The 24,393-nt window shown below is 43.7% G+C and overlaps 1 protein-coding gene and 1 long non-coding RNA gene across 5 annotated transcripts in view; both read left to right on the forward strand.

Annotated features, from left to right (window-relative positions):
- SETBP1 (SET binding protein 1) overlaps positions 1 to 24,393 on the forward strand; it is a 383,903-nt gene that overhangs the window by 32,437 nt on the left and 327,073 nt on the right. The window lies entirely within an intron of this gene.
- Positions 1 to 24,393, forward strand: part of LOC134760298 (uncharacterized) — a 115,914-nt gene that overhangs the window by 10,800 nt on the left and 80,721 nt on the right. Inside the window, exon 2 of the long non-coding RNA XR_010137581.1 lies at positions 1 to 24,393. This exon is cut by the window's right edge and continues 80,721 nt beyond it. This is a non-coding gene — a long non-coding RNA (uncharacterized LOC134760298).

Consider the following 24,393-nt stretch of genomic DNA (forward strand, 5'->3'; position numbering starts at 1 on the left):
ATAAATGGCAGGGCAGTGTTTCTGATTGGGCTTGTGTGCTGTTGGATCATGAAGGAAGCCAAGATTGGGAGATCCAGAAAGGGTCCTCGAATGAGAAGTTGAATTCATTGAGGACACAGGTGAGAATCAGGCATCTGGTCATTAGGCAGGAGAGGGCTGACAACAGAAGCTCTGTGTCAAAAGAAAGGCATAGGTCCACAACTGAGTCACACTTCCAAAATCGTGGATATTGCTAGAAATTAGAAGAGCCTCTGAGCATTTCTCTTTCAGCATCCCTGTTTTTTTTTTTTTTTTTTTTTTTTGATACAGAGTCTTGCTCTGTCACCCAGGCTGGAGTGCAGTGGTGTGATCTCTGCTCACTGCAAGCTCTGCCTACCGGGTTCAGGCCATTCTCCAGCCTCAGCCTCCCAAGCAGCTGGGACTACAGGCGCCTGCCACCGTGCCCGGCTAATTTTTTGAATTTTTAGTAGAGACGGGGTTTCACCATGTCAGTCGGATGGTCTCGATCTTCTGACCTCGTGATCCTCCCACCTCGGCCTCCCAAAGTGCTGGGATTACAGATGTGAGCCACCGCGCCTGGCCTCAGCATCCCCCCTTAATGGAACAAAGCACCCCTTTCCAACCCCCTAAGGCATAGTTATTTGACTGCTGCTCAAAGGCCTTCAGGGAGGGAACATGCCACCTTTTGCGGCAGCCCTTGTTTTAGAAAGCTCTTTCTTATATTGCACTAGGCATCCCTTTTATAGCCTAGATATTTCCAGTTCCTGAAAGTGTTCCTTGTATTCCATGATTTCCTGGTGCCAAACCACCCTGGTTCCTGTGCTGGGAATACTAGTTTTTCAGTGTCTCTTCTAAAAGGTATAAGTGGGAGAGCTCACAGAATAGAGTACAATACTGGGAGGTGGTCTGGCCCTGCATTATGTCAGGGGATTGTAACCTCCTCTGTTCTAGACACACTATCTCTATTAACATGACCTCAAGCTGTACCAACTTTCTAGAAGCTATGTCATTGTTCATATACACTGAACTCAAGGTCAAGGAAACCTGTCAAACTAATATTGTCTTATGCTACTTTTGCTGTACAAATTATCACATCCGATAGTCAGTGGATTCTCTAGGCTAAAATTCAGGTGTTTGCATTATTGTCATCTCTTTGTGCACAGTTCTGGGCAGAGATGTGAATCGAATGTTATACAGATGGTCTGGTTTGGGTCTAATGACTACATAGAAGGCACAGAAAGAAGGTACTTTTAAATGTAGTTGCCCAACTCAGTCAGAATTCCTTTTCTGTGTATTCTGTAGAGATACATCTCTAGATGGCTATCTGCCTTCTCCGAACCTGGTTTCTCATTTATATAATGACCTCCTTTATCTAAATTAAAGGGCTGTTAAGTGTGTGTTGTTAAAGGTAAAGTCTATTATTCTCAATTATGGTGTAAGCTCCCTAAGGACAGGAGTTGTATCTTTTAATGTAATATTCACTTATTTTTATTTTTCCAGCCTAGATGTTAAACAAATTCTTCTTAGCTCTTCTTTTTTTTTTTTTTTTTTTTTAAGAAGGAGTCTTGCTCTGTCACCCAGGCTGGTGTGCAGTGGCACAATTTCCGCTCACTGTAACCTCTACCTCCCAGGTTCAAGCGATTCTCCTGCCTCAGCCTCCTGAGTAGCTGGGACTACAGGTGCGTGCCATAACACTGGGATAATTTATTTTGTATTTTTAGTAGAGATGGGGTTTTGCCACGTTGGCCAGGCTGCTCTCAAGCTCCTGACCTCAGATGATCTGCCTGCCTTGGCCTCCCAAAGTGCTGGGATTACAGGCGTGAACCACCGCGCCTGGCCTTAGCTCTTCTGTTCTATTAATATCAAAACAGCTCCTGCTTAGTCAGCTCTGTGCATTTTGCATTGGTAATTAGAAACATCTGAAATCTTGTGTCTCTCAGGGTGTGTGTGTGTGTGTGTGCATGCACGTGTGAGTGCTGTCCTATCCAGATATACTGTAACAGAGCTGAAGCATCTTAATTCTAGAAGTACCTACAGAGTTTTATGGGGTTTTCAGCCTAAGTGCTGTGTGGGGTATAGAAAGATGTTGCTAAGAAGTATTGATCTCAGGACATTTAGGGAAAAACCCAGGTACTGTATTTAATAAGTAACTGTCAAAATATGTGATCCAGATGATAGTGCATGGTGTGGACAATCACATCTGCCCAGCACCTTGATAAAGTGTACTCACATCTGCCCAGCTGTTCCTTCTTTTGGGTTTGTTCTTCATATAGTTAAGCAAAGTTGTTGTTATTTCTCCCTGCTTTATAAACTGGGGAAAGGACTCTGAGGGTTTTAAATGGCTTGCCTGAGCTTACAGCTAATTACTGAGGTTGGTCGGGGGGGTGTTTGGGACTCAAACCCTCAGGTCTCCTGGTTTCCAGCAGTAGGAAGCTATCTTCGAAACATTCCACCCTGCCTTGCCCTGCTGGGGCATCTTTAAGAAGAGAATAGTTGAGTCTCTTGAAACTCATCTGGTTGTTTCTGCTGCTTGGCCCTGGCTGTGGGTAAACTCCAGCACTGCAGCTTCATCCTGGAGACCCACAGCTCCTTTCTTGACTGCCCACAGCCATATCCCTGCTAGAAAACACTGGGCAGGTCACAACGGCAGTGAGGCGTGGTACGAAGTGATGGGCTGGCAGCGGCACAGGGCTGTGGGATAATAGGCTCGCTGTGACTTAATCCAGAAGTTATTTACAGGGTATTCTAAAGTGTCCTGGTTTGGACTGAGAATGTGGGATTCAGCTGAGGCCCTTGCAAAATAAGATTCCATGAGCGCTGACTAGCCTGAGGCCTGAGGGGAACAGTTTCCCCAGTCAAGGGTTCTGGGTCCAAGTCCCTGTTCTGCCTTTAACAAGTCCATCTGTGTTTGCTCATATTTAATAAGGGAGTAATAATGTCACTCTTCTTTCCACATTATTCTGAAGATAATCTGAGCCAATGGCTATAAAACAGTTCTGAAATGTTAACAGTGCAATGGAAATAGAAAGTGTTCTTCTTTAAAACTACTGTATAGTAGATTTCCAACAAACTATCGTTGCTAATTAAACTTTTCCATCTCTTCCTTCAATATCCTTTTATTCTCTGGCCTCGCTCCTCCTCTGCTCTTAATAAAGCCCCCAGACGTGGCTGTGATGGACAGCAGCTGCAGGTTGGAAGTGGGCGCGTCCAGATACCCACCACATGGTGTAATTGCCCTTTGTGAAATTCTGGGGTGAGAGGTCAGCCCTCTTTGCCCATCTTTGTCACTTCTCAGTCATCTGTATCCTGGTGGCAGTTGTGTTATCCCAGCATCCTTCCCCTACCCCCACCTTCCCCCCCCTTCTCCTGGAGCCCAGGAAAAAACCATCTGCTGAGTTGGCTTTCAGAAGATTTTTTTTTAAATACCAATTTCCCTTTGTTCCGAGGCAACCTCCAATCAGGGCTGGTGTCTGCCGGGTTTGGCGAAAGGCTGGTATTGTGTTTCATGCTCCCGGAGGAAAGGTTGTCCACTTGCTTTTCTTTTTGATTCGATTCCCTGCCATTCTGCAGGAGAGTCAGCGGTTGCAGCTGCTGCTGTCAGCTGTAAGTGGGGGATCCCCTTGTTTAAGAACCTATACGTTAATCCCTTGGCAGGAGGAGAAAGACAAAACAAAACAAAAAAAACAAAACAGGGAAAATATTAAATCCACCACTGACAGAAGTTTTTCTTTCTGTGTCCAACCTGTCCCGTAAGTCACACCCAGATCCTACTGCTTGCTAAAGGTGAGGCCTTGCTGTCCTTGGAGGTTTTCTTGAAGGTTCTTTGGTGTCCACTCTCTTTATGTTTTCTTATTTCTGAAAAATGGGAATTGTGTATCAGAAGCATAGGTGAGTCATTTCTGTTTTTTTGTTTGTTTGTTTTTGAGACTTAGTCTCACTCTGTTGCCAGGCTGGAGTGCAGTGGTGCGATCTTGGCTCTTTGCAACCTCCAACTCCCAGGTTGAAGCAGTCCTCTCACCTCAGCCTACCAAATAGCTGGGATTACAGGCATTTGCCACCATGCCCGGCTCATTTTTGTATTTTTAGTAGAGAAGGTGTTTCCCCATCTTGGCCAGGCTAGTCTTGAGCTCCTGAGCTCAAGTGATCCACCCACCTTGGCTTCCCAAAGTGCTGGGATTATGGCATTAGCCACCGCCCTTATCCAGGTGAGTCATTCTTTTGTGGAACCCCTGAATCACAGAGAAAGCCAATTGGCTGTGCAGGTTGCTTTCCTGGACATAACAACAGCTGCCGTTTTGCTACTTAGAGGAGCTGAGAACTTTGCCAAGCACTTGACACACATTGCTACCGAATCTTCCCCACAACCGCAATGTGATGTTATTATTCCCATTTTACAGATGACTCAAATGTGGCATAGAGAGCTCCAGGAACTTGCCCTGGGTCTCAGAGGCAGCCAGGAGGTTGTGATACCAGTGCCACACCCTCTGAGCTCTGAGGCAGCCACCATGGCTCCTCATGCGGTGCTCAGGCAGCTGAACCCAAGGCTGGAACCAGAGTTTCTCACCTCTGACTCTGCCTTCTGGAAAACCGGCACAGAGGTGTTTTTCCGGTCCTTCCATTAGTCTCTCTGTAAAATGAGACCACAATAGCTAGATGCCAGGGAAACGAGAGAGACAGTTGGTTCGAATCTTGAGAAAGCTGTATAAGATCTGCTCCCAAACTTCATGCTTTTGTCCTCTTTTTCTGTCATGTTCCACAAAATTGATGAAACTTGTCTCAACAGATTTAGGATGCTCAAGCACATTCTCTCAGGTTGTCTTCTGACTTCGCAGACACAGGGCTCTGCTGGCCTCTGGCTCTGCAGGGTCTGCCCTCACTGCACATACTCCCATCTCTACTTTGGGGCCATTGCAAGGGATTGGCCCTTTACCAACAAAAGGGTATATTTTGATCCTTTATGGTGATGAGAGAAAGGGTCAGGGAATGAACATATGATGAATGCACTAAATTGGTAAAAATACATGAAATCCAAAAAGCTATTCTTAAACACACCATTTCTTCCCTCACTGGTGGACTAAGCCTGTGACCCAGAATATTGAAGGACCTGAGGATTCCCTTAGAATAGAATATAAAATAAAACAAAGATAAGAGAAAGAAAAGACGGAGATAGAAGGTCAGAGAGGTTGAAGGTTTCTCTGTTTCTTCCTCCTAAGGACATAGAATTTTTCTAGATGACTTAAAATACATATGTGCATCTGTGTGTGTGTGTGTGTGTGTGCTTGCGTGTGCACTTTAACATCTTAAAATATATCATAGGTTCATAATAGTGTGGATTATAAGAAATGTAGCAACTTTACTGAGTAATGAACTCAACTCAATGCCTGAAACTAATAGAGTTTTTGCTCAGCACTTTACCATATGGAATGATCTGGTTTTTAGTAAATGCTCTCTCCTCTTCATTTTTGAATATAATCCAGATATGAAAACAAATCTTGCCTGAAGCAATGAGGGAGAAATAGCAGATAGGATCTAGAAACACTGGACTAGGTGAGGGAGGTTGAAAGTGATGGATGCCACAGATTGGGTAGCAGCAGGTGCAGGGCAGACCCTGGACCTGGAGTCAAGAATGGCCCTCACGCTCAGCCCTGCCAGCTGATTCATGCTGCACCTTGGGTTAGCCAGGGTCCCTCTTCAGAGCCCAGGGTCACCAAAAGCTGCAGAACCCAGAGCTGTGAGCGCAGGAAGAGCGGGAGAAGTGTCAAAAACAAAATTTGATTTCAGAACAGTGAGCTCTACTGAGTCTGAGAAAGATGTCCTAGTAGCAAAGAGAGAGAGAGAGAGAGAGAAAGAGAGAGAGAGACAGAGCTAAGCTGAATGGAACCAGGATGGCCCTGCTGATGCTGCTTATCCACTTAACCTGCTCTCTTCCTTAGCATAACTGAGTCATTCATTCATTTATTCACTCATTCAACCAAATATATTTTCTTCAGTAACTCTTTATTGCATGCCAGGCAGTACTATGGAGATGTAAGTGGGTATTGTCCCTCAGATGTTGCAAGTGGGGTACCGTTGTCTATTTGACTCATAAGCTACAGACAGAAAGCTGTCTGTAGTTCTGGCTCTGGGGCCTTTTCACAAATGTTTGTTGCTTCACCCAAGGTATTGGCAGCTTCCCACTGGTATCAAAGCTGCTGCAGATACTCTATAAGCAGAAAGCGCCTCTGTAGTATCTCAACTAGGACAGAGGATGTCAGAGATTCTCAAAAAATAACTTGTAATTGACCGATTAATTTGACAGAGTGATAGGGACAGTCTGTGCCTAATTGGAAGGAAAGTCAAGAAACACTTTCAAGCAGAACAAGGTGAGATGTTAGTTGAAGGCTTCCATTCTGGTGTCTATGTGAAGACACATGGGGTTTTATGGTGCTGATATATTTAATCTATGGGATGTCCTTGAAAGTCCCAGCATAGGAAGAGGAAGGTAGAATAGTAAGCTTGACAAGAAACCTGAAAAATCATGCGTCACACATTTTGGAAGATGGAACAGAATCCAAAAAAAGTAGCAGAGGAAATAGAAGCAGAAATCTGATAAATTAGGGGAAGGTCAAAACACTTGAAAGGCCCAGTGTATTCGGGCAAATCAGGTTCAGAAATGGAGGCCATGCAAGAACTGGCCACTTCATGGAGGAAGGGAAAAACTCGTCCGAGAGAGAATGTGTGCAAGGGGTGGAGGGCAGGGGAATGGTATGTGCATATGGGCAGCACCAGTATTTCAAGGTCTGAAGGGAAGGACTGCCTTTGAAAGTCTCCATTAGTTCAGATGACCTTTGCCGAGAGGAATGGAGAGTACCCTGGAGGAGCCTGGTCTGTGATTCTGGGACCTTTTCAAAAATGCTTGTTGCTCCTCCACGCAAGGTACTGGCAGCTTCCCACTGGTATCAGAACTGCTGCAGATACCCTATAAGCAGAGAGGGGCTGCTCCAGGCTGGCCAGCTGTGCCCCTCTCCACCTCCAGGGAAGAGCAGGTGCTGAACTTCTGGATACCTGCCTTTCCTTCTGGCTTCATTTCTAAATGACAGCTGACCTTTGCTCCCAATTTTAGACTTGCAGCAGATTCCTCTGTGGCTGGGCCCTGATTGCAGGAGCAGCAGTGGCCACTTCTGCTCATCTTATTTAACACTGGGAGATAATTGTTGGTCCTTGGAGCTTGTCATCCTCAGAAGACAGTCCAGCTGTGGGGGTCAGGGGTCAAAGCACACAGCCTGCTGGCAGTGGAGGCAAAGATCTGGATGGGAGGACAAACATATGAGAAGATGTCAAATCTGGAGAGCATCCGGGGAATCCTCAGGCATTTGTGTCATTCTATCCTCATGATTCTCTGAGGACCTCAGCTGAAGAGGGTGGCACACATTGGTTTGCATGTTAGAGAGAGTGCACTGTTGTGTGCTCATACACATATGTGTGAGCATGTATAGCCTCTGGGATGATAGATATTGCATACAATCTGATAGAGCCCTGGCTTAAGAAGCAAGAATTTTAGTCTCTGTCCCTAACCACCTGTGTTTCCTCACCTGCCTCTTGTTCTCAGAGGTCACCTCTTGAAATGAAGGCCATGAAGCAGAAGACACTGAAGTCCTTTCCAACTCTGATATTCCAGGACATCACCATAGAAATACCTATTCCTATAACTAGGTATTCACATGTACATGATTATGGAGACATATGTAAACAAATTTTATCGAATCAACCGTATAGTTTTCTCAATAGCTGCTGCTGTAGGTATCCAACATATATATTTGAGAAAAAAAGTAGACATATTCAGCTACACCTAGTATGAGTGATGCCTGGGAATGAAGAAAGAGACAAACCACATGGGCACCTGAGCAGGTGACAGGATGCAGAGCCATCGCTCCCAGTTTAGACTGACTTGTCTGGCTTTCGGGGAAGCTTCCCAGTGTCTGCCTTGTTAGGGAGGTTAGGCCCACGCATGGTGCTTATGTTGTACTGGATGCTGGAACATGTGAGAGAGTACAGGGAGGGATGGAGGAAGAAGCTTGAATGGGCCTTGAAGAAAGCATAGGATTTAGGTGGGAGGGAAAGGGGGATAGGGAGTGTGCTTGAACATTGTGCAGAGGGCAAAGTGCTCATGATGGGCAGCCTTGACCTGCTGGACTGCAGAGTTGACCTGGAAAATCTGGAGTGGAAGCTTCAGTAGGCCAGATCAGACAGATTTGACTTTTTCCTACGTGCACTAAGAAAGCAATGGAGCCCTCCAAACCCCCCCAACCCCTTGGGGAGAAGAGAATGAAGGAATGTGCAGAGAAATGCTTTAGGACATCATACTGCAGCCAGCATTGGTGGGGAGTGAGCCCAGAGACTGGCTAGAAATTGATGGTAGCACCCAGTGAAGGGCATGAGTGGCCTTGATTTCTGCCATCACATACAGAGAAGAGGCTGACAGAGCCTTCTGGGACGTGGAAAGGAGCCACTTCTAAGGTCTCTATTCTTGTGACCTAGAGAAGTTCAGGTGTTTTTTTTTGTTTTTTTTTTTTTGAAGAAGTAATTGATTTCTTTTCTTAAGAATTCATAAGCATCTTACTGACACTTATTGAAAGCTGACTGGAAAGGGCCTTGCATGAAGAGCTCTGGGTATGCACAAAGGTCCTGAATCCAGCCTCTGTCTTGGAGTTTTATTTCCAGGAGTTATGCCTCATGTAGGAATGCACAGAGGAAAGACTGCATCAAGTGTTTCTTCCTTTGCTGCATAAAGCCAAAGTTTACTTCCTGTATATGAGGCCAGTTGTAACCCATCATGTGAGAAGGTTTGAATTTCATCTGATAGGTTCACTGTCTGTTTCTAGTCCATTTTGTTTTGTCTATTCTTTGCCACTCATTTCTTTTCTGCTACTGAGTTCTCCAGCTCGGCACGGGACTCCATAAATCTCTTCTTTTCTACCCCTTTCTCCAAATAAGGGTTTTAGGGAAATGGTGTAGGTGGGTTGGGGGAGAGAAGTCAGCATATGTTTGCTTCCACCATATCTCCTTTTAAATCTGTGTTACTCACTTTAAATATGACCCATCCACACTGTGGATGAACGAGTTGCCCTTTTTCTGTGTTGGAAAGGAACAAGAATGCATACGGCCATGAGGGGGAATTTTCCTTACCCTCAGAAGGTGGGGGAACAGGGCAATGATGTGAAAGAATGAATTAGTTCTGGCAAATCTTGTTATGTCCATTGTAAGCAGAGAAGCTAACTAAGCCATCTGTGGCCACTTGCAAAATTGTTCCTTGTTTGTTCAGGCTCCCCACCGAAGCAAATCTTTGTGGCTTCTGATAATTTGCATATTGTCACTTGTTTGCCAACTAGAGGGTGTCTGGACATGTGTATGTGAGAGGGCATCTGCGTGGACATGCATATGTGTACCGAAAAGAGCCCAGCGTTGGTATGACATTGACATAGATGTTTGGGGGGCTGGCTTTGACTGGGCTCTAAGCTCAGGAGGAGAGGAAGGAATCCTGGGAACCTGTTTATATTATTTTGGGTTATTCCTAATCACCATCTCCGGTCGCCTTTTTGTGCCCCCTTCCCTTGCTTCTCCCATGAGTCCCCTGCTGCCATGCCTTCTCACACAATTTTGCCTCAATTCTTGTGCTTAATGGGTGGTGTGTGTGAGCAAGAGGCAGGACATATTTAGGGCAGCTCGTTATAAGCTAAGGGAGATGTGTTAGAGTAGTATTTGCTACCAATGGATCCTTCTATGTCAAAGATACTGTCGTTTTGTCTCAATTAATTCTACAGTATTTATGGGGACCTATTGTAGACCCTCCTGCAGACCAGCAGTATTCGGGTGCTGCAGCTGTCTAAAGGCTGCATGGCCACCATGATTTCTGTCTTCCAGTGATGAGCATCACGTGCTCTGTGGATGGGATGAACAAAATTCAGGAGTATGTGTGTGAAGGGACTGGTTATTGGGTTCTGATGGTCACTGAAGGCTTCCCATCTGAGTGCTTGTAGAAGGCTGATGATTGTGAAGGGCATGTAGTCAGGACAGTTCTCTAGTAGGCTTCTAGGATTCCAGATTGGCCAAAGAAAATGGTAAATGCAAATCTGCAAAAATTAAACAGCACAAATACTGTTTCTTTTCATCATCACAATATCCTATGGGAAGGATAATGTAATAGGATTAGAATCTAGGACAGAAATGGGAGTCCTTCTGAGTTTTATTTTTAACAGCACCAATAACTAATTGTATGACATTGGTAATTTAACCCATTTAGGCTGGAGGTTGCAAATTTTTGGGTGTGAAAAATCAGACCTTGGTGATGACCTTGAACAGTAGGATATAAATAACTCCCACAAGCTTAGCGTTCCAATAATGGAACACTAGGCATAACTGGGTTAATTGGACAAAATTTCCCTACCCCTTAATTTCTCCTTTGTGAAGTGGGTAATCTTGCCTTTTCCTTCTCCTTCTCTTCCTCTCACTTCCTTTTATATGAGACAAACTGCCTATAAAGAAAGTTGCTGCTTTCATCTCTTCAGAAGTCCTCTTTTTATACTGTCGGGCGGTATTCTCCATAGCTATTTGAGAGGGTCACACTGTTTTTTATTGCTTGATGGATACACACAAAGAATGTTAAAGCAGAAAGAGACCTTGAAGATCATCAGAGCTGTCTTCCCTTCACAGATGAGGACATAGAGCCCAGATCAGTGGTGTCTCGTGATTTGTTCAAGATCACATGGCAATCAGCGACAGTCGGTGGGGGAAAAAAACAACACTCTTTTTAGTCATCACAAAGCTGAGTGCTAAAAATGAGACAGGAGACTGAATTGCTGTGGCCGGTCATTGCCACTGCATGGGAGTCTGCCCCAACTATTTGCTTGGCCCATCTTATTACAGTTTGGCACTTCTCTCTTGAACCTTCCTGAACCCACCACGCCTTTGCCCAGGATAATCAGATAAAGGGGCCTTTTATTTCCCAGCTGCCCTGTGCATGCAGCATTCAGAGAAGAGGGGCTGGCAGTGGGGGTGGGGAGGGGAGAAAACATTTGTCTTTCAATACTGGCCTGACATGAAAGCTTCACTGCCGGGCATTTTGAGAACCCAGCTAAATAATGGTCGCAGCCAAGACAAAAGATAAAACTGACCCACTAGTTATGCAGTTACTTAAACATGATTTACCCTGTATAATGCTGCCTGGGACCTGAGGGTCTTGTTTTTAACGAGCCAAGAGACAGCACAATTAATTACATGGGAAGGAGTGCTATCAGAGAGCAAACTAGTCATTGCCCACAAAAAAGTCCTGAAATATTCCACACCTTTCTCAAATACTCACAGAAACACCTAGAAGTGGCACAGCTTACATGTTGGTGGACACAGGCAAGGATGGGGAAATGATGAGTCCCAGTGGTTCTAATTTTGGATGTCACAGGGCTGGGGGTTTAGCTAGAGCCAGGGAAGTTGCAGTGGTTAGAGGAAGTTGGGACAGGGGTTTAGAAGCAAATTATCTTGTGGTTTGGCTGAATGTGAATGTTGGGAAAAGTCAAAGAGGAGCTCTGCATCTTACTGCTCTAGCGGACATGATTTCCATTTTATTTCTGCCTCTTACAGCCAACCCCTGAGCCTCTAATCTCAGTGACATGCCCATTTGAGGGAGTTAGGATATAGGGTGGGGGAGGGGAGCCGGCCTAGACCAGACAAGAGGCTCTGAAGACCAGAGATAGGTGAGACTGGGAGTCTATTTACAGGTTGTCTCTCATCCACTGTGATATGTTAATTTTTCTGAGCATCTTTTGATCAGATAAGCAAATCTCAGCAGCACAGCTCTTGTTCTGATTGCTTTAGGGCCATCAATGTACCTCTTGTGGTTAAACATAGTAGCTGGTGACACCAGCCCTGGAGTGGAGTGTCTGGGCTGGGAGGATGAGAAGGTAAAGCCTAGAGGATTTGAAGAGGACAGGGTCAAAGGTTAAAGGACAGGGGTTAGCAGCAGGCAAAGGCCCAGGATTGAAATATTTGCTGAAGGCTGACAGGCTGCAGAATAGAGGCAGACAAGTGGCAAATTCCTGTTTTCTCCTCTAATTGAGAAAATATTTTGAGTGGTATTCAGTCAGACTACATAATGAGTGGGGGTAGGGCTAGAAGTGGAAAGAAAGAATATGAATGAGCAAGAATATTATTAAATTACTGCAAGAAGCCAAAGTGTGTGCAGAGTTCAAGGAGTTGTATGAATGTGCCCTCCTTCCTTGCTTCCTAATTTGGGATGCACAGCATTCATTTCTTCACTCACTCATTCAGCACGTGGTCACTGGCAATGGGGGTTTACTTTCAAAGGAGGGTTTAGTAGCTGCCCATAGAGTTACCATCAGATAAATGAAAAAGGGGCCAGTTTTCTCTCCCAAGGCTAGGGAGACACATAAGCAGGTGATTGCAACCTGTGAGACTCCTATCTTGATGCTGTTATTGTTCTTTTCTTTTCAACACCTAAATCTTGTAATCATCTGTATCTGCTCACAGTTTGGGGAATAATTTCATATAATTTCACATCTAAGAGAGACTATAAAGTGATTCCTGCACTAAGTCTGGCTATCCCAGGGCCTCTGTTCTTAATGAGTTACCCTGTACTGTCCAAGGAATTGTGTAGCAAAACTGGGTTGGGGGGTGTGTGTGGAGGGGCAGAGTCTGGGTTTGGGGAAGTGGTTAGGAAATAAAGCAGTTATGTCTTGACTCAACCATAACCAGCCTGCCCTTGCTTGAAAGATATGGCTTTCATATTTTAGGAGCACAGGTTCATTTTGTTTTCTAGGCTGACAGTGAATAGCACCAATGGTTTATTCACCAGGACCTTTCCTGAATTATAGGGTCATATAGCTGGGAAGGCCTTTAGGGTCATTTTGCCAATAGGAACCCACAGAAGTTAGGTGACATCCTCCCGGTGCTATGTGAGGTTGTGGCAGAGCTGGGACCTCTTCCCCCTCGGCCCCCTGACTTCCCAGCGGCTCTGGGTGTGCTGTCACCTCTTCCAGGAAGTGATGACTCAGATTATTTTCATCAACATACCTCCCCCCTTCAACTCCGTTTTCTTCCCACAGCCACCAAAGCCAATAATAGACTAAGGCAGTTTCAATTTTAGACAATTTCCTTTTTTACTTAGAAATCTATGGTTAGAAAAGGGTGTAGGGTGGTAATAGTGGCTAGGGGTAGGGAGGGAGGCATGAGAAGCTTCAAAGGGGATGGGCATCTCCTGGCTCTCCGGTGGCCTCGATGGAATTAGAACCAAGAAACTTCATATGACCTTGAGTAGATCTCTAAAAGATTCCTTCCTCTCTGAAGTTTTTTGACTTTTAAGTTCAGAAGGGAATTTCCTTTCCACCAATTCAGGGACCATTCCTAAAGCTTCATGAAACCCTTACATAATTTTTAAACTTTAACAACTAACTCATGTGAGTTGTTACACACAGCTTGTAAGTGACATTTCAAGCCTTCTTGATTTTCTTTCCAACAGTTCTAGATACATAATACATTCTTTTCAAGGAAGGTAGGGACTTTGTTTTGTTGTAGTAACTAAAGCTGGCAATCATTGAAAGAGATTATGAATAATCAAATAATAATACTTATCTCTTGAGTTCTGTATGGGAGGCACCAGTTTAAGCCTACAACCTGCAAATGTATATGTAATCCTCCCCAAAACTCTAAGAGGTAAATCTTACTGGTCTCATTTTGCTGATGAGTTAACTGGCATGGGGAGGTCGAATAACTTGCCAAATGGCATCTAGAGAGTATATAAAAGAGGTAGTGTTTGAAGTCCAGTTAGTCTGATTTCAAAGTTCATATTCTTAAACACAAAGGTATAGGACCTCCTCCCATTTGCAGATTAGGTCATAAACTGTAATAATATTACTTTTAAATTTCGTCACGTGTTTGATTCTAAGTGACATGAACTTGAAGTTTATTAAATATGTAAAGTATACAAAGACTTCATAAAGGCCCTGTTTTTAATAAATGCCTCAAGCCACACAACTGTGTGCTTCGTTACATAATTTGTTTTTGTAATACTACGTGGAGAAGAGCCCAAGATGAAAGGGCTGGCTAAATTATTGTGTGTCAGTTGTGCACACACTCTGTTTCTGTTTTTCATTCTGGGGTCAACTGGGGAGATAAATCCATTTGCCATTGATCTTACCATCTTGAGGGTGGAGTGGTTATCAGAGGGTCCTGGAAAGTTTAAAGCATTATCCAAATGCAAAATAAAAGAGGTGGACAGCTTTTTATTTTTTTAACACTGTAAACATGCTTCAGTTTTGCTGTTCAGACTCTTCTCTTTGAAGTCCTTTTCCATAATGTTCGTTTGGGTAACTAGCATTGGAACATTTGGATAACTCAGTGTTTGAGCTCTCTGGATGAATTGCATGCATTTGACTGAAATATTTGATCACTCTGTGTGTGTGTGTGTGTGTGTGGGTGTGGGTGTGGGTGTGTGTGTTGATACCCAAACAAAACAAACTCTTAAGGTTTTACTGTCAGTGTCCTTATTTCTGCCTCTCACTTTGGGGTGAGAGATTAGGATAAGTGATATCTGCAGAGGTTCCTGTCTTGAGGCAGGGCTTTCCTTCTCATTTGAAAGCATCTTGAGGATTTGTTGCTGAATGTCTATCTTCCCGTGGTTCACAAAGACGCATTCAGATGACATTCTAAACTTGCTGCTTTCATGGCAGCCTTTTCAGTGAGTGGCCAGCATCACTTTTCAGTGCAGGGGGGTGGAGAGTAGGTGGACACTATCTATGTATGAGCCCTGTAGTAAGTTGCCAACTGAATGGTTTGAGATGTCCAGAATGTTCCCTTCAACCTCAAAGGAACAACAATCATTTACGCATCCCCTACTGTGTCTTCACCAAGCTCTCAAAACACCTTGAATATGAAATCTCTACCACCATCATAAAATCAGATTCTCGAAGGTGAAAGAGAATTATCCTGACATTCCTCACAGACATTTAGCCAATCTCCTTGGTGCTTTGTGGGTGGCCTTTCTATTGTTGAACACTTCTGGACTGAGATGCTTCTTCCCTTGCTGGGTCAAAGTAATCCAGCAAGTAATTCTTCTTATAACCCCCACTTCTTCGTCTTATCTAACCCTCAAACACAGAAGCTATGCTAGAGAGTTAGTGACACTTTGCTCAGAACCCAAACTAAACCCAGAGCAATTGTAACCAATAAAAAAAAAAAAGGGACTGAATTTGAGGGGAGGTCCTTACACGTACCATTTATCCCCTGTTTGCTCTGCCGTCACTTATTAGGTTCACTCTGAAGAATTAATGAAGGCTATCTCAGGAAGAAAAGCAAAGTCTTCTCTCATTTAAGACTCATTACTTAGAAATATGCTAATTCTGAGAGACAGAATAATGCACTTCTACTCCATTGTGATCACTTTTGCACAGTTTGGCTACTTTATTCAAATTCCTGTATTGTACTGTCTGATTTATTCCAGAGAGCAGGACAATCAAGAGACAGGCAGAAGTAGAAACCTTCTGGAGATTTAGCAGTTATTCACTGTCAGAGACTGGTGGTTCTCAGAGCTGATCATTTTCCTGGACATGATCACGTCTCCCTGTGCTAAGTTTATTTGCAATCTATTAAAAACTACACAAGGCATGCGGGTCTCGGGAAAAAGTCACTGTTTTGTTTCAAGTGCAGGTAATCAAATTTAAGTGTGTTTGGGTACCTGTTATTAATGTTCCATAGGGACCATTTGTTCATTCAGTTAACAGTGGATGAGTGTGGATTCTAAGGTAGTCATTGTATTCATCATTAAGAATATAAAATCAAATAAGACATGTCATTTGCCTTTAAGAATCAGACAAGCTTGAGTCAGATAGGCAAATAAAATGGTAATTATAAAATAATGTACCAAATTCAATGAACAGTAAGCATAATCCTCCAAATCAGATTGGGGGCAGGGAGAGAAAGCTCTGGGCTGGAGGGAAGGTAGTCTTGGAGCAAGTTTTGAGGAACAAGAGGAGTCAGCTAGAGGAAGAAGGAGAACAGGCATTCCAGGAAGAAATAATGGCATATGCAAAGGCATGGGTGATGAAATGATAGACTTGACTAGAAGAAATTCAAGTAGATCCATTTGAATGAATGATGCCAAAGGTGGTTGGGAGCAGAGGTAAGAACTAGGCAGTGGGAAGAATGCAGCTAGGAACTAACTAGTGCTTATTGAATCCTTACTGTGTGCCAGATAGAGTTCTAAGCCCTTTACATGTATATTTCAAGTAGTCTCCATAAAACCCTAGGCAGTAGCTACTAACGTTAGCCTTACCTTACAAATCAGGGAACTGAGGCATAGACACAGTAGGTCATCTGCCTGTTACAGAGCTAGTAAGAGGTAGAGTTTGGATTGGAACCCATGAAATCTGGCTCTACAGTTCACTTTGAGTCACTGTTCTTTGGACCCCATGTCCTAGGAGGTTGAACATTATCCCCAACACTCTGATTTATTTTAGACAAAGAAGGACATGAGCAGAGTTATGTTCTGGAAAGGTCACATGGAGAACCATGCGGTGAGCAGATCATAGGGGAGAGAGACTGGAGCAAGAGAGGCCAGCTAGAGGCCTTTGACATAATGTAGGTGAGAAGTGAGAAAAACCTGAAACACATTGGTGACAGAGACAGCATCAGAAACGAATTGATATAAAAGGCACTAAGCAGGTAGCATCTGCGTGACTCAGTGGCTAATGGGATTTAGTTGTTGAATGAGAAGGTGGAATTTAAGATATCTCCTAGGTAAATGGATATCACGATTCATAAAGAAGGGAGGCCTTGAAAAGAGGATGCTGCAGCAAGTCAATGTGATTCCTGTTGAGTTTAAAGGGGCCTATGGGGACACCCATGTGGTGATACTTGTTAGGCAGCTGAATATTTGAGTTCTGCAGATTACTGTGGGCTTTGGAATCTGTTAATAGTTAAAACCATGGGTGTGGCTTAATTTGCCTGGGATAGCTTGTAAAGTCTTAGAGCTGTGGAGAGATCTTTGGAGATTACAAGCATTTAAAAGATAAGCAGAGGGAAAAAAAAAAAAGTGTTTGCAAACAGTGGTCTGGCTAGAGCAGGAGAAACCCCAAGAGGTCCCGGGGAGGCTGTGGTTTATGTCACACAGGCTTTTGCACCGCAGGGTCACTGTGACTTTTGAGAGAGTGTTTTCTGTGAAGCTGTGAGATGAGAAGCCAGTGAAGAAGATGCAGAAACTGTCATGTAGACTAATCTTTCCAGAAGCCTGAGTGTGACGTGAGGTCTAGCTATGCATCCGTGTGAGTCAACTTCTTGAAAACTCAGCGTGGACCATCTGCAGAAGCCTAGAGTGGTGCGGCTGAGACCTTATCTGCCCTTGTTATATGGGTAGCACTAAATTCCCTTAGATACATATTGAATATGACTTGCTTTATTGTGTTTGGTTCTGTGCATTTTACTATGGAGTATGAAGAAAAATTATATAATATAGGTTCTGCCCTCAAACAAGTTTTATTCTGTCTATTCTAGATAAGACAAACATGGAAAACTAAGAGTCAATATGAGCTAAATGGTCAATAATTCAGCTGTCAGAGAGTGGGGAGGTAAGAGTTTGCTGGAGTCCTTGGGATGCAATGAGTAAACTCTATCCTGAAGGATGGAACCACGGAGGATTCAGAGAACATGCGATCTGCCATACAGATATGTAGATGGGGTGGTATGCAGGAGTCAGGGAAAGAAGGCAGTGAGGAACCTGGCTCTTTTCTTGACCCTAGCATTTTTCCAGCCTCTTTTTTCAGGAACTTTCCTGTGTTGCTTGGTCTCTCCATCCAAGAGGCTCTCATGTACCATTTTTGCCTACCAAGAAGAAAGCATTTTGACACATGCTCCTGGTTGTGCCTGTCCTCTTTTTCAGACCCTCAGCAGATCCTTCTTGCTTTCATCATTCCCCACTGGTCTAAGAGAGACATCAAAAGGAGCAGCTAGAAGAGTTACAGTGGGGGTGGGAGAAAGACGAAGCTTAAATGGTATCAGGGGTTCTAGATGGTAAGATTGTCCTGGGAGCCCTTTATAGATGAGACACAAGATGTTCTAATTATCTACTGCTGTGTAACAAACCACCCCAAAACTCAGTGGCATTGAAACTAGGAGCCATTTTGTCATGTTGTCAGTGTTGTGGATCAGCCTAGTAGTGATAGTTCCTCCATAATCAGGAACTCAGTTGGAGTGGCTGTGATAATGTGACATTGCCCCACTTGTGACTGGCTCTGGCTGTGGGCAGAGTCTCTCAGCTCTTCTCCATGTCTTGTCTGCTGTATGGCCCTGGTGACTGGGCTGGGATGGATGCAACAGCTGTGGCTGCCTGGGTTCCACTCTGACCTCTTGACATGGCTGACTTGTACTTTCCATCCAGCATGGCAGGTCTCGGGGTAGTTGGACTTCTCACATGGTATCATTCAGAGAGAATCAGGCGGGAGCTGCAAGGCCCCTTATGTATGACCCTCAGCATTTCCAAATGTCCCTTCCCCCACATTCTGTTGACTAAGCACAGTCACTAAGGCCAGCCCAGATGATCAGGCTTTGCAGAAGCTGTGCTTTTTCCACATGGCCACAGGTGGGAGAGGCACCACTCGCTAAACTGACAGAAAACAGGGTCCGCAGAGAAGTTTATGAGACTCTCAGAATCCATGTGGGTTTTTGTCTACTGTCTGGAAGAGCCCTGAGTTAGGAGCCAAGAGACCTGGGTTGTGATTGTGGCTTCATCTCGATCTAACCAAACTTAGAATTGGTTTGATTTGTGAATAAAAATCTTGGTCATGATAGTTTTATATTTTATTCTACTAGACCCTGGGGCTAATGGAATTATTCTGATTTTAGAAGGGAGGAAAATGGTTCTTTACACACACACACACACATGCGCACACACACACACACACACACACACACACACACACACATATCCTTATATGCTCCATAACCTGAAGTTGAGTGACTGACTGCAATTAAACAGATATTGGTCTAGTTCCTGTTTCTGCCACCCGACAAACACGTGCTCTCTCAACCTGACTTTCCTCATCTATCAAACGGGCATAATTCTAATTACCTGGTCCACGTGAAGACAGTATGTAATACAATATTCTGTGTCTGTTCAGCGTAGACTCTCCCTAAGAAGCATCATAGTAATTCTGATTGTTTGCCCTGATAAGAATCAGGATTTCCACAGCATCTGGCTGAACCTGTTTTTCTCTTCCTAATGCCTTGTTTGATCCCATTTTTCTTTATTACGATATACCCAGTGGCTGGTGTGTGTGAGGTACATGTTCTCAGTTTTTGTGTTGAGGCTGTCTAGTTCTATTTGATGAGCAATGTGTCTGTGTGAGTATGCAAATATGCTTGACTCTTTGCATGAAGGATTTAAAATAGAAGCTGACCTAAGAAAGTTGATTACCACTCAGATAGACGATCACATACCCTCGTTATGAGTCCTGAATTGGTTGAACTTTATGACTAAATATGATATTCTTGGAATTTAGCTTACTGCTCCTTGAAGCTGAGCAGGGCTATGCAATTGTATTTTCTTTAACATGCTACAACTTGACTACAGACGCCCTAAACCCCTGATGTCTTCTGCATGTACGATCAAAAATTCCTAGCTCCGGGAACTTGATGTGCTGAGCAGACATCCAGTGAAGGAGGAAACCCAAAGCCTGTGTCCCGACAGATATGTAAGTGAAGACGTTAGTCAAAACAAGACCTTAGTGCTATTTCTCACCCTTGCAATGGACAGGAGCAGCCATATTGTATGCTGCATTTATTTAGACCCTTCTGTCGAGAATAAGTGCTCTGTAAACATGCCCTGTTTAGCCCTCAATGCATATACTGCTGCCTTTCTGAGATCTTGAAGTCAATGAAATAAATTACTCTAAAAAGAAGTGCTATGCAGCCCCTTAGAACAGTAAACAAGAACAGTTCAGGTCTTTTCAGGAACCTGAAGCCAAGGGATGGTTTGTTTTTTTGGTCTCCAGGAAGAGCCAGTACAGAAGGAGGTATTGACCTCGCTACTTTGGCTGGCACCCACCAGGTCCCTTCCTGGCGCTCACATTCCCCAAGTGTGTAACTCAACACCTGTCCTTCTGCGGCAAACAGAGCTTACAGTGATGGCTGAGCCCCTCCTGCCCTGGCCCTACCGGCAGCTCGCACCTTTCACCTAGGATTTCAAACTCTCAAAAACCAGAGTCAGAGAATAAATTCTCCCTCAGGATTCTGGTTTGGGCCAGGAAAAAAAAAAAAAAAATCAGAAAAACAACTCCCACAAGAAGTCCTGGGATCGGCACAGCAATCTGTTTCTAGCTCCAGACCTAGATGAGGGAAGGTGTAGGGATCTTAGAGACTTCTAAATCTCACAAGTGGCTCCCTCTGAACCAGAGAGGGGCATGTGGTATGAGTGATGTCCTCTCTTACTGTTTGAATGCCAGCTCATCTGAGCTACACAACACCCCCTGTTATTTCCGTCTGACATGGCCAAGCTGAATCTCTGGTAAGTAAATAATTAATTTGGAAGTTGGGGATGTCAGTGGAAAAGTCGGCTATGACGGCTCAAATAACAAGCCCCAAATGTGATAGCCACTCTCTGGCCCTTTGAGAGACGACCTGTCGGTTCTATTAGATCTGGACAGTCCTGTCTTCCGGCCTGTCTCTCCACATTAAAGTCAAGGAACTGTATCTCTCCATCTTTGGATCACATCTCTGTCCCCAAATGCTTGTGCACACTGTGGGGTCTGGTGTCTTCTTTCCTAAATCCATCAGGCCCATGCGAGTCCACATGATTCATGAGAAGAGATGAGTTGCAGCTCCAGTATCCCTGTGGGTTTGGGAAGGGGTCAGGCTGTGAATAAACCACTACGTGGCTGATTTTACATCCTTCTCTTTCACCACAAAAACCTCAATTTCCCTTTTTGTGGAAAACAAAAACCCCTTTCAGTGTTCCATCAAGGGGACTGTGGCCTTTGAATTGCACGGTGTCCCTGAGAAATTTTAAAGATTAATCAGCTTTTTGGGGGAGTGGCTGGGAGAGGCCCTATTCCTGTCCACTGGGGAGTAGCAGGTCTCCACTTCTGTTCCTTCTGACCAGGCTGCCATCTTCATGTGTAGATGAGGAAATTGATCAGCCTGTGAATGATTTGCGAATCCACAGATGTGTGGCTGAGACCCTGAGGGCATTCACCACAGGATCTGCCCTGTCCGAAAGTTCCCTTCTCCCATCACAATTCAGGGCCTTCACAGAGCTGGGGGAGTGAGTAATGATGGAGGCAAAAATCACACACTGAAGCAAATGAGGACAAGCCCTGAAAATCAGAGCCTGTTGAGGCCTGGTCCAGGGGCTTTCTAGTATACTAGTTGAGACCATTTCTAAAAGGAAATAACAGAATAAAATCTCAGATAGGCAGTATAAGAATTTGTAAATGGTAAATGTGCTATAAGGGTGAGTAAGATGCGTTGCTTATTGCTTGAGAGAATTTCTTTGCCCTTCATTGTATCTGGATTTGTCATTCGTGAGCTATTAATTAAATTCGTACTTTCTGCTAGTATTAGTTTCTTCCCTGGGCCTTCCTGAAGACTGCATGTGTGTCCTATCTGTCTGCTATTTCAGCTCTCCTGTATATTCTGGGAGTGTGTATGAATCAACTTAGGCCATTGTTAATACCATTGTTCTTGCAAGACATAAAAAGAAAGTGAAAAAATTTAGTTTGACATTCTAGGATCTTCCCATTTCACCTGAACAGTTATTTAAAGACTTATCTCTCACCAGTTTCTGAGTTCCGTGAATTCCCTGACCACATTTCCAATTCCCACTTCCATACTTCTGTTTACATTGCTCTGACCTTAAATGCCTCCTCTCTCTCCCTGTCTAGTCAATACTTACCTCTCCTTGAAGAATTCCCTTCCTTCCTGGTGTCCCCAGCTCATACCTTCCTTACCTCTAAACTTCTAGAGCACCTCTCCCCAGTAACAGTCATTTCCTGGCAAAATGTGTCCCTCCATTGTTACGTTTCTTCTTTTGGACTATTTAAAATTCACTTATTTTATTACATTTTATGTTGCTTTCCCTTATTTAGATTAGAAATTATCTTGGGGATAAAGGGTTTAATTTATTGGCGTTTCCCACAGCATATCACATAGCAAGTACTCAATGAATACAAATTGACTCTATATGATTAAGTTTTAGACAATATTGAAGTGTGTTATGTTCCATTTCTGCTCCTAAGGAGTTTTGCTGTCCAGTAAGTAAGAAGAGAGTTATTTATAAGTCTACATAGAATTCTACTTGGAGATATTCACTAATATAATATTGTAAAGTTGGAAAGCCACACCTCAATGATGTTTCTCAATATTCATTAATCCCAAGAAAGGGTGTTGGTATAGGTGCAGAGGATTTAGTCCATGTTGCTAAATCCTGTTGAAAATGTGCTTGAAGAATCATCTGTGGTCATGTGTGCTAAAATCAATTGAGGATACGGACCCAGCTTGGCTCTGCATTAGGAGGCAGAAGACCTGAATTCTAGTTCCTCTTTTTTCAGTTGCTGGCAGTTTAGCCCTGGGTAAGTCACATAATTTCCTGGGCTCAGCTGTTTCTTCCTTACAACTAAGGTTGCATCAATTGCTTGTAGTTAGAGATCTGAACCAGATGATCTATTAAATTTCCTTTCTATCTCTAAGTTCTTTGATTCTATTATTTAATGAGACTAATTCTGCTTGCCATTGCACAATACTTTTTAGCAAATAAAAGTTCAACTGAACAGACATGATAGTAACAAACACCCAAACATCTGCAAGACTAAACATTAAGAAGAGAGACAGACAATGGCTTAGGCCGGGGGGCCTATGATAGGTGCTCCTGGGCACAGGGAGGGTCAGATGCTGGAGTGGCCCAGTCTTCCTGGGATAAAAATGAAAAGGATCAGGAGCACTTTTAGAAAAGATTCTAGATCAAAACTGTAAGAATGCATGGCCCTTCCTGTCTCACCTACGCCTACTAGTAGTCCATGACTTAACGCAAGTTCTGCCAGGGACAGAATGGTATAAGATATTTCTTACCTGCTGCTCCTGTGTTCAAGGAAACTCATCAGAAAGATGCTCCAGGTTGGCTTCCAGTGAGTCCTTTTTCATAAAACATCTGGGCAGTTTCAGCCTGAGGAACATATACTGCTATCTTCAGCTGCTGTGGTGGGAGGGAAAGATAACATTTTATGGGGCTTGTTTTAGTAACTATCAGCTGCTGCTGCCTTAGAATCATGAAGAACATTTTTACCTCCAAATGCAGGTCACTCTACTGGTCTTTCGGAATAGCCACGAAGGGAAATGCCATATCATTAAGAAGGTCAGGCTGGGCATAGTGGCTCATGCCTGTAATCCCAGCACTTTGGGAGGCCAAGGCAGGAGAATCGCTTGAACCCAGGAGTTTGAGACCAGCCTGGGCAACATAGAGAGATCCCTTCTCTATAAAAAAAAGTTAGTCAGGCATGGTGGTGCACGTCTGTCATCCCAGCTACTCAGGGTGCTGAGGAAGAAGGGTCATTTGAGCCTGGAGGTCGAGGCTGCAGCAAGTCATGATCGCATACTACTGCACTCTATACTGGGCAACAGAGTGAGATCACGTCTGTTTACTTAGGCTCTGTAGGGTATGCAAAAGAACAGAAGACAAGTCTTTAAAATTGACACTGTTATTGGAGAGATCAGTTTTATAGACATAGGATGTCGTTTCCCTAAGTTGGGAAGATACTGTCATCTCATCTAGAAAACTTACCTTGATAACATCAACCCACTGTGATATTTCTCTTTTTTGTGCCACACGGTTGGTAATGTAGATTCTATCCTACTTCACTCTTTCCATTTTTCATGCTCCTTTGAAATCAGCGTATATTTCAACTATATACAATATGATGTGTATATATTTTATCACTTTAATTACTGAAAATGGATCAAAACAGAAGTTTCTATATACAGTTCTCTCATAACTCATGGTGCACTTAGAACACTTAATGCATTATTTGTTGACTGACTTGCTCATACAGTTTGCACAGCTTTGCAGTTCTTTGGAAAAGAGATATTGCTGGAAAGGGAGTTTTATCTGGAACTGTTTCATAAAGCCTACTCTTATCTCCATTGTGCCCCAGGCAAACTTAGCCACTGTGTCCTCTGTGCTCACTCTCTCTCTCTTACACACTTCATTGCCCTCCTTCTTTCAGTCTCTTTTCCTCAGTATATCTCCAATGTTGAACACAGGGCCTGGTAGACAGTAGACACTTGGTACATCTTTGTAAAAGAATAAATGATGAATGAATGATATTGAGGTCTAAAAGCTCAGGATGAGAAAGAGAGGCAAATTCA

Source organism: Pongo abelii, chromosome 17, assembly GCF_028885655.2.
Source record: "Pongo abelii isolate AG06213 chromosome 17, NHGRI_mPonAbe1-v2.0_pri, whole genome shotgun sequence".
In the NCBI taxonomy this organism is placed as follows: Eukaryota; Metazoa; Chordata; class Mammalia; order Primates; family Hominidae; genus Pongo; species Pongo abelii.